Source organism: Erinaceus europaeus, unplaced genomic scaffold (genome assembly GCF_950295315.1).
Source record: "Erinaceus europaeus unplaced genomic scaffold, mEriEur2.1 scaffold_841, whole genome shotgun sequence".
Classification (NCBI taxonomy): domain Eukaryota; kingdom Metazoa; phylum Chordata; class Mammalia; order Eulipotyphla; family Erinaceidae; genus Erinaceus; species Erinaceus europaeus.
Window position 1 is genome coordinate 24,652 of NW_026648237.1, and position 10,349 is coordinate 35,000.

The 10,349-nt window shown below is 50.9% G+C and overlaps 1 long non-coding RNA gene across 3 annotated transcripts in view; it reads left to right on the forward strand.

Moving 5' to 3' along the window:
- The window catches only part of LOC132536690 (uncharacterized), a 35,376-nt gene that overhangs the window by 24,464 nt on the left and 563 nt on the right, over positions 1-10,349 (forward strand). For 2 of the 3 annotated variants that reach the window (XR_009548175.1, XR_009548174.1), the window contains 3 exons: positions 296-470; positions 4,612-5,225; positions 10,144-10,349. The exon at positions 10,144-10,349 is cut by the window's right edge and continues 563 nt beyond it. This is a non-coding gene — a long non-coding RNA (uncharacterized LOC132536690). Of the gene's footprint in view, positions 1-295; positions 471-4,611; positions 5,226-6,444; positions 7,720-10,143 lie in introns of those variants that run through there. The other variant, XR_009548176.1, reaches the window with a different exon arrangement.

Below are 10,349 nucleotides of genomic sequence, written 5' to 3' on the forward strand. Positions count from 1 at the left end.
CTCGCCAAGTAGGGTGGAAACAGGATGTGACATAGAGAGGGGCGGAGCGAAAAGAGACTGGTGAAAAATCAGGGTGTACTACGAGAGGGGGAGGAGCAAAAAGACATCCTGAACCAGTGGGGATGAAACCAATGCCCTGGAGGCAGGGCGGTGCTTAGTTAACAGTGGTTATGTAAATAGAATACAGTGTTAAGCAGGGGGGATTAAACCAATGAAACAGAAGGGGTTTTAGAAGCAGAATTAGAAGCAGACCAACAAAGGGAAACCGTGCTTGGCTTTCTCCAGTGTTTTTCAGATTCACTTCCCTTTCAGTGATGGAATAAAAACAAGATTCCTGGTGACAAACACTTAGGGTCCTGATGGAGTTGGAATTCAGAGCCCTCTGGTCATCTTCCCTGGACATTTCTCCCCCTCTGGGAATATGGACCAAAATTCCTTTTGGGGTGCAGAAGGTGGAGGGTCTGGCATCTGTAAGTGTTGTATGCTTTACACTGGGTGCTAGTTCTCCCCCACCAAGAGAATTAGATCAGGCCTGCTAATTTCGCGGGCCCGCTTAGCCCCGCCCCAAGGAACCCCGCCAGAGTTTCAGAGTTCCAGGGTTGAAGAGTTGGAGAGTTCGAGAGAAAAGAGAGTTCCTGAGTTCGAGAGTGCGAGAGTTTCAGAGGGTTCCCCAGTACGAGAGTTCCTGAGTTCCAGAGTAAGGGAGAGGGTTCCTGAGTTGGAGAGTAAAAGAGAGAGTGCTTGTGCCGCCGCAAAGAGACAGCAGAGTTCTGTTTGGTGATTAGTTTGTCTTAGTTTATGAATCGTTGTTCCTGAATAAAGAAATACAGCTGCCCTGCCCAGCCGTTGTCTCCGCGTCTCTGTTCACCACTGCGAAGCCAACCCGGCCGGCAAGAGCCTCCGAATTTTAACAACATGTAAGTACTTCTCTGCTGGACATGCATGGGTGTTGGCAGATGGATCCACACCCCCAGCCTGTTTCTGTCTTTCCCCAGTGGGGTAGCAGCTCTCCAGACGTGACACATTGATAGGTCGTCTGCCCAGGGGGGTCTTCCATCTCTATAGATAGACACTTTTCACTGCCTGCAGCTGGTTCTCATTTGTGATGAAATGCATACAATGACAGGGTCTAGCTCCCCATCACACCCACCACCAGAGTTCTGTGTCCCCACCTCACATGTCCCAAAGAGAACCACTAGTGTGCCCACAAGTCCTAGAAACAGTTTGCTTGCTTCTGTGGCTTTTATTCCCCCTTCAAGTTCATGTTGTATCAGTTCTCTGGATTCCACATATGAATGAAACTGTCTTGTAGTTGTCCTTCACCTCTTATTTTGCTGATCATAATCACCTCATGTTCCATTCATTTGGTCCCAAGGGAAGCAATATTATCTTTTTCGATTGCAGAGTAGTATTCCATGGAGTCTATGCCCCATCACTTCTGTAGCCAGTCATCTGTGGCTGGGCATCTAGGCTGCTCCCACTCTTTGGCTGTTGTGAATAACGCAGCTCTGAACATAGGGTTTTAAATTAGTGTTGGAGTGTTTGAGTGTCCTTTGGATAAACGCCTAAGAGTGGTCTTGCTGGGTCATAAGGGAATTCCATTTCCATGTATTTAAGGACTCTCCATACAGTCTTCCAAAGGGGCTTCCCAATGGCTGACTCCGTCCAGCAGTGGAGTGGTGTCCCTTCATCTCCACAACCTCACCGACACCTGACAGATATCCATTAAAATCAGCTGTCCACAGCCTTGCTGCCAGCTCACCCACAGAGCAGAGAGACAGGATAGACACACAGATTCTGGGGGTCAGACAGGGCTATATTTGGGGTGACTACCTTTTCTCCTCAGGGGACAGACGCACAGATTCTGGGGATCAGACAGGGCTATATTTGGGGTGACTACCTTTTCTCCTTGAGGGGATTCTAGGTGGGGGTCCACACTCCCTAGCCTGTGTCAGTACACACAGCCATAATATCTTGTCCGTGCATCTACATGGAGACGGGGGAGGTGAGGCTGAGATAGCAAAGGGCAAAAGAGAAATGCAGGTGCCCCAGGGGTCTGCACTCAGAGCAAAGGGGCTTCTGGGCCTTGTGGGGGCCATCCTGGAGCACAGACCCCAAAGAGAAGGGAATCCAAGTACTCGCTCCTTTATTGAGGTCTCCTTACAGCCCCCTCCCCAATTTTATTGAGGTAGTTCCTTCAGTCCTCAGAAGCCTGAAGACTTCTCCCCCCAGAATCCATCAGGACTGGGGGAGTCCTACTCCTGTGTGAAGTCACCCATGGGGCTGCAGTTGGGAAGATGCAAGGGGACGTTGGAGGGAGGGGTGGCGGGAGGGGGGGTCAGGAGCATCCTGCAGCCCTGCAGGTTCACGTCTGAAATGGAGAGACTGTCTAGAGGGGCTCAGTTCATGGTTGGTGAAGGGGAACTAGCTGTTTGCAGGACCGGCCTGTGTCTGGGGGGATGGGACACTGCTCTGCTGCCACTGACAGACTTGGAACATTGGGGACAGAGAGACTCAAGGGCAGCCTTGCTCCTGGTGGGGAGCAGTGGCTCTGGCCACCTCACAGTCCCAAGACTGCAGTTTGGAGCTGCCCGGGACTCACTTGCCCTTGTCCACTTTCTGCTCTGTTCTCTGGGCTCCTGTGTCTATTCTTTCTTTCTCTGTCTCTCTCTCTCTCTTTCTCTTCTTCCTATCTTGTCTGATAGGACAGAGAGAAATTAAGAGAGGACAGGGAGAGTGGAAGTGTGGCACCTGCAGACTTATTTCACTGCTCGTGAAGCCTCTCCCCTGCATGTGGGGAGTGGGGGCTCCAACCGGGGTTCTTTTGCTTGGTAATATGTGTGCTCAATGGCTGTGCTACTACCGGGCCCCCTCTCCTGTGCTGTTTATGACAGAGCAGTCATTCCTGCTGGGCTGAGGGGGACAGACATGTCCCTGTCTCCAGTGTGGACTGGTGGTGCTTTCTTTCCTGCTTGCTAAACACCAACGTTCCTGGTCCTGCCGGGTCCTAGTGAGCCCTGCTTGTGACCTGTGTCCTGACAGGCAGGGGAAAAGGTCCTTGGCCTCCCCACAGCCTCCCACCCACAGCAGCTGCATCTCTGAACATTCCCTGAACCTACCTTGCCCAAACCCAAACCCTGCAGTCAGTCACAGATCCCTCTACAATCCCCCACCCCCACCCCAACTGCAGTACCTCCTGCTCTTTCTACTAAAGAGTGTCCCTCCTGCCAGGTGGTGGGGCACCTGGTTGAGCTCACACGTTATACAATGTACAAGGACCCAGGTTCTAGCCCCAAGTCCCTACCTGAAGGCGGAAAGCTTTGCAAGTGTTGAAGCCGGTCTACAAGTGTCTCTCTTTCTCTCTTCCTCTCTGTCTCCCCCCACCCTCTCGATTTTTGGCTGTCTCTAGCCACTAAGTAAAGATAATTAAAAGAGTGTCCCTCCTTAGTGCCCCTTCTTAGTGTCCCTTGAGGTCTGCTTCCTTGTTGTTTGAGTTTGGGGGCTCCAGCAGGCCGGGGTAGCTTCGCGGCGGTAGACAGAGACTCGAGGACACACGGCTGGGCAGAGAATGCAGTTTAATCTTCATTCACGAGCGGGCAAATCACCACACCATGTGCTTCTCCATCTTTCTCCTCTGGAGGCCACGGCGGGGACTCTGAAAGTCTGTAGGGGTTCTGGGGCGGGGACAAGAGGGCTCGCGAAACTAGCAGGGGCTAAACCACCACCTGCCAGAGGCAGGAGGGCGAGACCAAACCAATGTGAAGCATAGCAACAATTCCCCCTTTTCTTTTAACTAAATGACCATAGTATCAGGAGTGTGGGTGAGCAGAAACCTATATCATACAGGCATTTTCAAAAAAGAAACTGGCACAAACATGGAGGAACATGTAAGCGGGCAACAAGAACCAGTGTGCTGCCAAGGGAAGGCCTGAGGGGGACCTTTTTTTTTTTTTGCTGGGGGGGGAGAAAGATGGAGAAGCACATGGTGTGGTGATTTGCCTGCTCGTGAATAAAGATTAAACTGCATTCTCTGCCCAGCCGTGTGTCCCCGGGTCTCTGTCTACCGCCGCGAAGCTAGCCCGGCCTGCTGGAGCCCCGAACTTTAATGACACTTCCTGCCTTCTGGATCTCCTCTCTTCTGTTTAATTTTTTAATCAGAGAGAATTCAGAGTGCCACTCAACTCTGGCATATGTGGTGCTGGGGATTGAACCTGGGGCCTCAGGTGTGCAAGTCCTGTACACAGCTAGGAAGCTAGCTGCCTGGCCCTGTCACCCCACATTATTTTTTATTCATTTATTTATTTTTCCACCAGAATTACTTCTGGGTTCAATGCCTGCACTCAGAATCCACCTTTTGCTTTTTAATTTTGATTTTTAGTCAGTAGAGCAGAAAGAAATTGAGAGGAGAGGGAAAGAGAGGGGGAGAGAACGAGAGACACCTGCAGACCTGCTTCACCGCTTGTGAAGCTTCTATCCTGCAGGTGGGGAGCTGGGGGCTCAAACCTGAGTCCTTGTGCATTATAATGCGTGCCTTCAACCCAATGTGCCACTTCCCACCACCACCCCCCCATTTATGTGTAAAGAAGGAAAACGCCTGTCTTTATTTTAAAGTACCTGAGCATGTGTTGACGGCAAGAAATACATTCTTCATTGGAAGTCCATGCCAGAGCGGATCTCCTGGACAACTGTTTTCTAGAATGTTCCCTGGGCCTCCCTGTGAGCAGGAAGCTCTGCTGCCCTGAGAGGCCAGGACAGGGTGGAGAAGAAAAAAGGCATTTGTTCATGTCACCCCCCGCCCCAGGTGAGCTCAGAGCTGGCTTCTCTGTCCTGGGAGCTGTGCTTTCACAGATTGGTGACTTTGCAGGGCCAACCACAGAAACACCTGGTGACATACACACCCCATGACATACCACCAGTGACCACCTGGGGACTCCATCTCCCCAGTCCTGCTTCCTATGGAAACATCCAGAAGGAAGGGGGATGGAGCACAGAACAGAGCACTCACTGTGTGCTGCTCCGCAGACCTGGCCCAGAATGCCCCCACCAACCCTGCTCTGGCTGAGGCAAGAAGCCGGAGCTGCTGGGGTGCCCGGGGGTGATTCATTTTCCAGAGTCCCCGGCGGACCTTGGCAGGCAAGATTATGGTCGATCGGTAAGGGAAAGGTTACCTCCAGCAGCTGTAAAACACCACCAGTGTGGCCACAGGAATCTGCAGTGAAGCTCAGGTAATAACATTGCTGGAGAGTCGCAAATCCAGGTGGCCAAGCTCCCCCCCTCCCCCCCTCCCCCTGCCAGAGCGTCAAGCGGTGGTGCACCTGGTAAGTGCACATACCACCCAGCAAAAGAACCCTGGTTTGAGCCTCTGCTCCCCACCTTCAGGGGAGGAACCCTTCATGAGCAGTGAAGCGGGTTTGCAGATGTCTGTCTCTCTCCTTACCTCTCTCCTCATCTTCTCAATTTCTCTCTGTCCCGTCAAGTAAATTTTTTTTTAAAACAAGGCAAAAATGTCCACCAGGAGCAGTGGATTTGTAATGTTGGCACTGAGCCCCAGCGATAACCCTGGAGGCGACTGAAGTGAAAAGAGAAAGGGGCCGGGTGGTGACACACCTGATAGAGCACACACGTTACAGAGCACAAGGACCCCGGTCTGGTCTCAAGCGTCAGTCCCCTGCCTGCAGGGGGGAAGCTTCAAGAGTGGCACAACAGGAATTCAGGTGTCTTTGTCTCTTTCCCTCTTTGTCTCCCCTTTCCCTCTCAATTTCTCACCTCTCTCCAAAATAAATCAAGATTTTAAAAAGGGTGGAAGAGAGGGTCAGGCGGTACCACTTTGGGTTCATCACAAGTGGCGCAAAGCACAGGACCAGTGAAAGGATCCCAGTCTGAGCCCCCGGCTTCCCACCTGCAGGGAAGTCACTTCAAAGGCAGTGAGGCAAGTCTACAGGTGTCTGTCTTTCTCTCCCCCTCTCTGTCTTCCCCTCCTCTCTCCATTTCTCTCTGTCCTATCCAGCAACGACATCAATAACAAGGATAATAATGACCCCAACAATGGTAAAACAATCAAGGTAACAAAAAAGGGGAAAAAATGGCCTCCAGGAGCAGTGGATTCATGGTGCAGGCACTGGGCCCCTGAGCCCTGGCAATAACAAAAAAGAAGAAGAAGAAAAAGAAGGAAGAGAGGAAGAGAGAGAGGGAGGGAGGAAAGGGGGAGAGAGAAATAAATTTCTCCCTGTACTGAGAGGCAGCAAGAGCTGCTGGCAGCCCCAGAGGAAGCCCTGAAGTCTCACTGTGTGTCCCCTCCAGAAGCAGAGGTGACACCTGCCGCTGTGTATCTGGGACGGGCCCCTGTGGCTCCCGGGAAGGCAGGGCTCCTTGCTGGTGGCTGCTCTGACCTGATCTGTTGTCGTCTCTCTCTCCCCTCCCCTTTTCCATGTCACTCCATTGAAGATAAGTGGACTCTGGCTCCATCTGTCATTTATCTGAGCCATTTCTTGATGACATTGCAGACATAATTGAATTTTCGAGAAAACCATGAATTCAGATGAGACGACAGTGGTGGTGATGGTGTGATGAAGGGATTGTTCCTTGCTGCTCCTGAATCACTGGCCACCTGGAACCCGTCCTCGGCTCCTCACAGAGGGAGGCGCTGAAATCTGGTTATATTTGAGGAGATGAAAGGGGACAGATCTTAAAAGGCAGCAAAGCAAATTAAGCAGCTTTGTGAGGGACAGTGTGGCTCCTGACGAAGGGCATTTGACATCACTATCCGTACTTCTGCTGCTTCCAAGAGTCTCTCTCACATTGGGCCTCTCAGCACGTCCCCTCCACCCTTCACAGTGACAGTGGGAAGAACATTAGATGAGATCCAAATGCATCTCATACCCAGTCGCTCCGTCTCTCGATCTAACTGAATTTTCTGCTTTAGGGGACCAGCCCCTTCTTGGGCAGGATTCCTTTAGCAGCACTGGGGAAGGCCACTGGCAGATCCCTGCAACCATCAGATGACCCAGTGACAGCCAGTGCCACATAGGAAGACAGCCACGCTCCTCTTCCCGACTGCTTCCCGCGGGATCTGAGAGTGGCTGTGGGCACAGCTCTGCCAGAACCTTCTAGCGCAAGCTGGAAGGGTTTCTTATAGCCCTGCTCACTGTGAGGGCCTAGGGCATCCTGGCCTGTGACCCTGGACACGTCACATCCCCTCTCCGAGCCTTGATGTCCTCACTTCTTTAAGCACGTGGCACCTGCCCCATTTTGGTGCTAGGACATAAATGTCCAGTTATGTCCAGTACACTACCAGGCATAAGTGATGGCCAATCAATCTCTCTCTCTCTCCAGGGTTATCACTGGGTTTCAGTGCCATCACTATAAATCCACTGCTCCTGGTGACCATTTTCCCCCTTCTGTTTTATTCAATAGAATAGAGAGAGATTGAGAGGGTAAGGGGAGACAGAGAGGGAGCGAAAGACATGTGCAGACCTGCTTCACTACTCGTGAAACATCCCCACTGCAAGTGGGGAGCAGGGGCTTGAACCTGGGTCTTTCTGCATAGGACTATGTGAGCTTAATGAGGTGCACCATCACCGGACCTCCAACTGGCTTCTCTCTATCACGCATCTCACCCTCTACAGCCAAGGCCTAGAGAGCCTGACTTTGCTCTAGAAGTTCTCTCTGATGATAGTTTTTCTAAAATTTATTTATTTAGATTTTTGATTTATTCCCCTTTTGTTGCCCTTGTTGTTTACATTGTTGTTGTTATTATTATTGTTGTTATTGTTGTTGGATAGGACAGAGAGAAATGGAGAGAGGAGGGGAAGACAGAGAGGGGGAGAGAAAGACAGACACCTGCAGACCTGCTTTACCGCTTGTGAAGCAACCCCCCTGCAGGTAGGGAGCCGGGCCTCGAACCAGGATCCTTACTCCGGCTCTGTGCTTAACGCCATGTGCGTTTAACCTGCTGTGCTACTACCCGGCCCCCAGTTTTTCTAAAATCGAAATTGACTTGGCCATGGTGTAGATGCTGGTGAAAAGCAGCTCGGTACAGCAGGAGCCACGCAATACTAGAGAAGCAAGAGAACAGACCAGTGAGCAGCAGCTGAGCAGGTGCGCTGAGGGCAGCTTCTTGGTAGTACCCGTGGGCTGAGGGCCAGGGGGCAGAGTGAGGACTGCTCATGGTCCAGCCTACAAGGGCATCTTCCTGGTGAGAGGAAGATGCCAGCAGCAGGACCAGGGCCACAGTTAACTCCAGGTCGCCCACAATTAACTCAGGACACACAGACAGGATAGGTGCTGAGCCGCAAGGGAAGTTAGACCCCTAAGGTTGCAGGTACAGAAGGCTCCTTTTTGGGAGTCGGGTGGTAGCGCAGCAGGTTAAGTGCACATGGTGCAAAGCGCAAGGACTGGCATAAGGATCCTGGTTCGAGCCCCCGGCTCCCCACCTGCAGGGGAGTCGCTTCACAGGTGGTGAAGCAGGTCTGCAGGTGTCTATCTTTCTCTCCCCCTCTCTGTCTTCCCCTCCTCTCTCCATTTCTCTCTGTCCTATCCAACAACGATGACATCAACAATAACAAAAATAACCACAACAAGGCTACAACAAAGGCAACAAAAGGGCGAAAAATGGCCTCCAGGAGCAATGGATTCATGGTGCAGGCACTGAGTCCCAGCAATAACCCTGGAGGCAAAAATAAAGGCTCTTTTTCTGTGTATGATTTAATAATGATTAACAAGATTGTAGGATATGAGGGGTACAATTCCAGTTCCACACAATTCCCACCACTAGAGCTCCATATCCTATCCCCTCCGTTGGAAGCTTCTGTATTCTTTATCCCTCTGGAAGTATGGACCAAAATTCTTTATGGGGTGCAGAAGGTGGGACTTTTGGCTTCTGTAATTGCTTCTCCACTGGACTTGGACATTGACGGGTGGATCCATACCCCAAGGTTGTTTCTATCTTTCTCTAGTGGCATAGGGCTCTAGAGAGGGGAAGTTCCAGGACTCATTGGTAAGGTCGTCTGCCCAGGGAAGTCAGGATAGTATCATGGTAGCATCTGCAACTTGGTGGCTGAAAAGCATTCAGATATAAAGCAGAACAAATTGTCTAGTAATCAGGAATCTAAAGGTACGAGGAGAGCAGAAGGCTCTTGAGGTAGCAGGTGCAGAAGGCAGGGAGGGAGGTTGGAGCCAGAGAAGCAGAGGCTCAGAGACAGATCCCAGGTGCAAGCAGGACAGTTTTCCTGAATGAGGAGCCAGGGGTACAGAGCTCCGGCCATTCTGCCAGTGCCCCTGCCTCACGACCCCAGCTGCAGTGTGCTTTGAAGCTGTTCAGTTCATGTGAACATATTCTTGGCCACGCTTTCAAAGTTTGCTTAAAAGTTCAGAGGGTATCCAGCAGAAGGTATAAGTGTCACATCCTAGAGAAATCATTCGAAAGGGCTTGTTAAATGCTGTTCTCAGCTAACCTAGTACAATGCTAAAATGCAGGAACCAGGTGCTGGCACACCCCGGTTGAGAACACATGTCACAATGCTCAGGAGCCCAGGTTTGAGCCCCGCCCCCATCCCCAACTTCAGGGGAAATATTTCGAAAGTGGTGAAGCAGGGCTGCAGGTGTCTCTGTCTCTCTCTACCTCCCTCTTCCCTCTTCATTTCTGGCTGTCTCTATCGAATAATCAAATAAAGGTAATAAAAATTAAAAGTAAAATGCTATAATGCTGGCTGGAGTTCTCACAGAGAGAGCTGAGGTCTGAGTTTCCTTAGTCAACAGGAGCACTCAGCAGAGGAACCCTGTTTGCCTGGGCCAGGTGCACTTGGGAGGCCTTTATAGCCAAGACTTGCAGGGGGCTTGGGTCACTTCCTCTCACATTCAAATTGCTTTAGAATTTCAGTCACGTGATCACAGCTGACAGCAACGGGGTCCTGGGAAACGTAGTCCACCCACTTGCATATCTGTGGTCAGCTAGACTCGTCATCCCAGGGAGGGCAGCATGCCTTTAAACCCTGGGGAGATTTAAAATTCTATATAGAATTCTATGTAGAAGACAGTCACAACCCTTGAATGAAAACAAGCTGTGCTGTTAGACACTCAGGAAATGAGGCCTCAGAGTCAGAGATTAATTTTTCTATTCTTTTTTTTTTTTTTCCTTGCCTCCAGGGTTATCGCTGGGGCTCGGTGCCTGCACTACGAATCCACTGCTCCTGGAGACTATTTTGTTTCTTTTGTTGACCTTGTTGTTTATTGTTGTTACTGCTATTATTATTACTATTACTGTCATTGTTGTTGGATAGGACAGAGAGAAATGGAGAGAGGAGGGGAAGACAGAGAAGGGAAGAGAAAAATAGACACCTGAAGACCTGCTT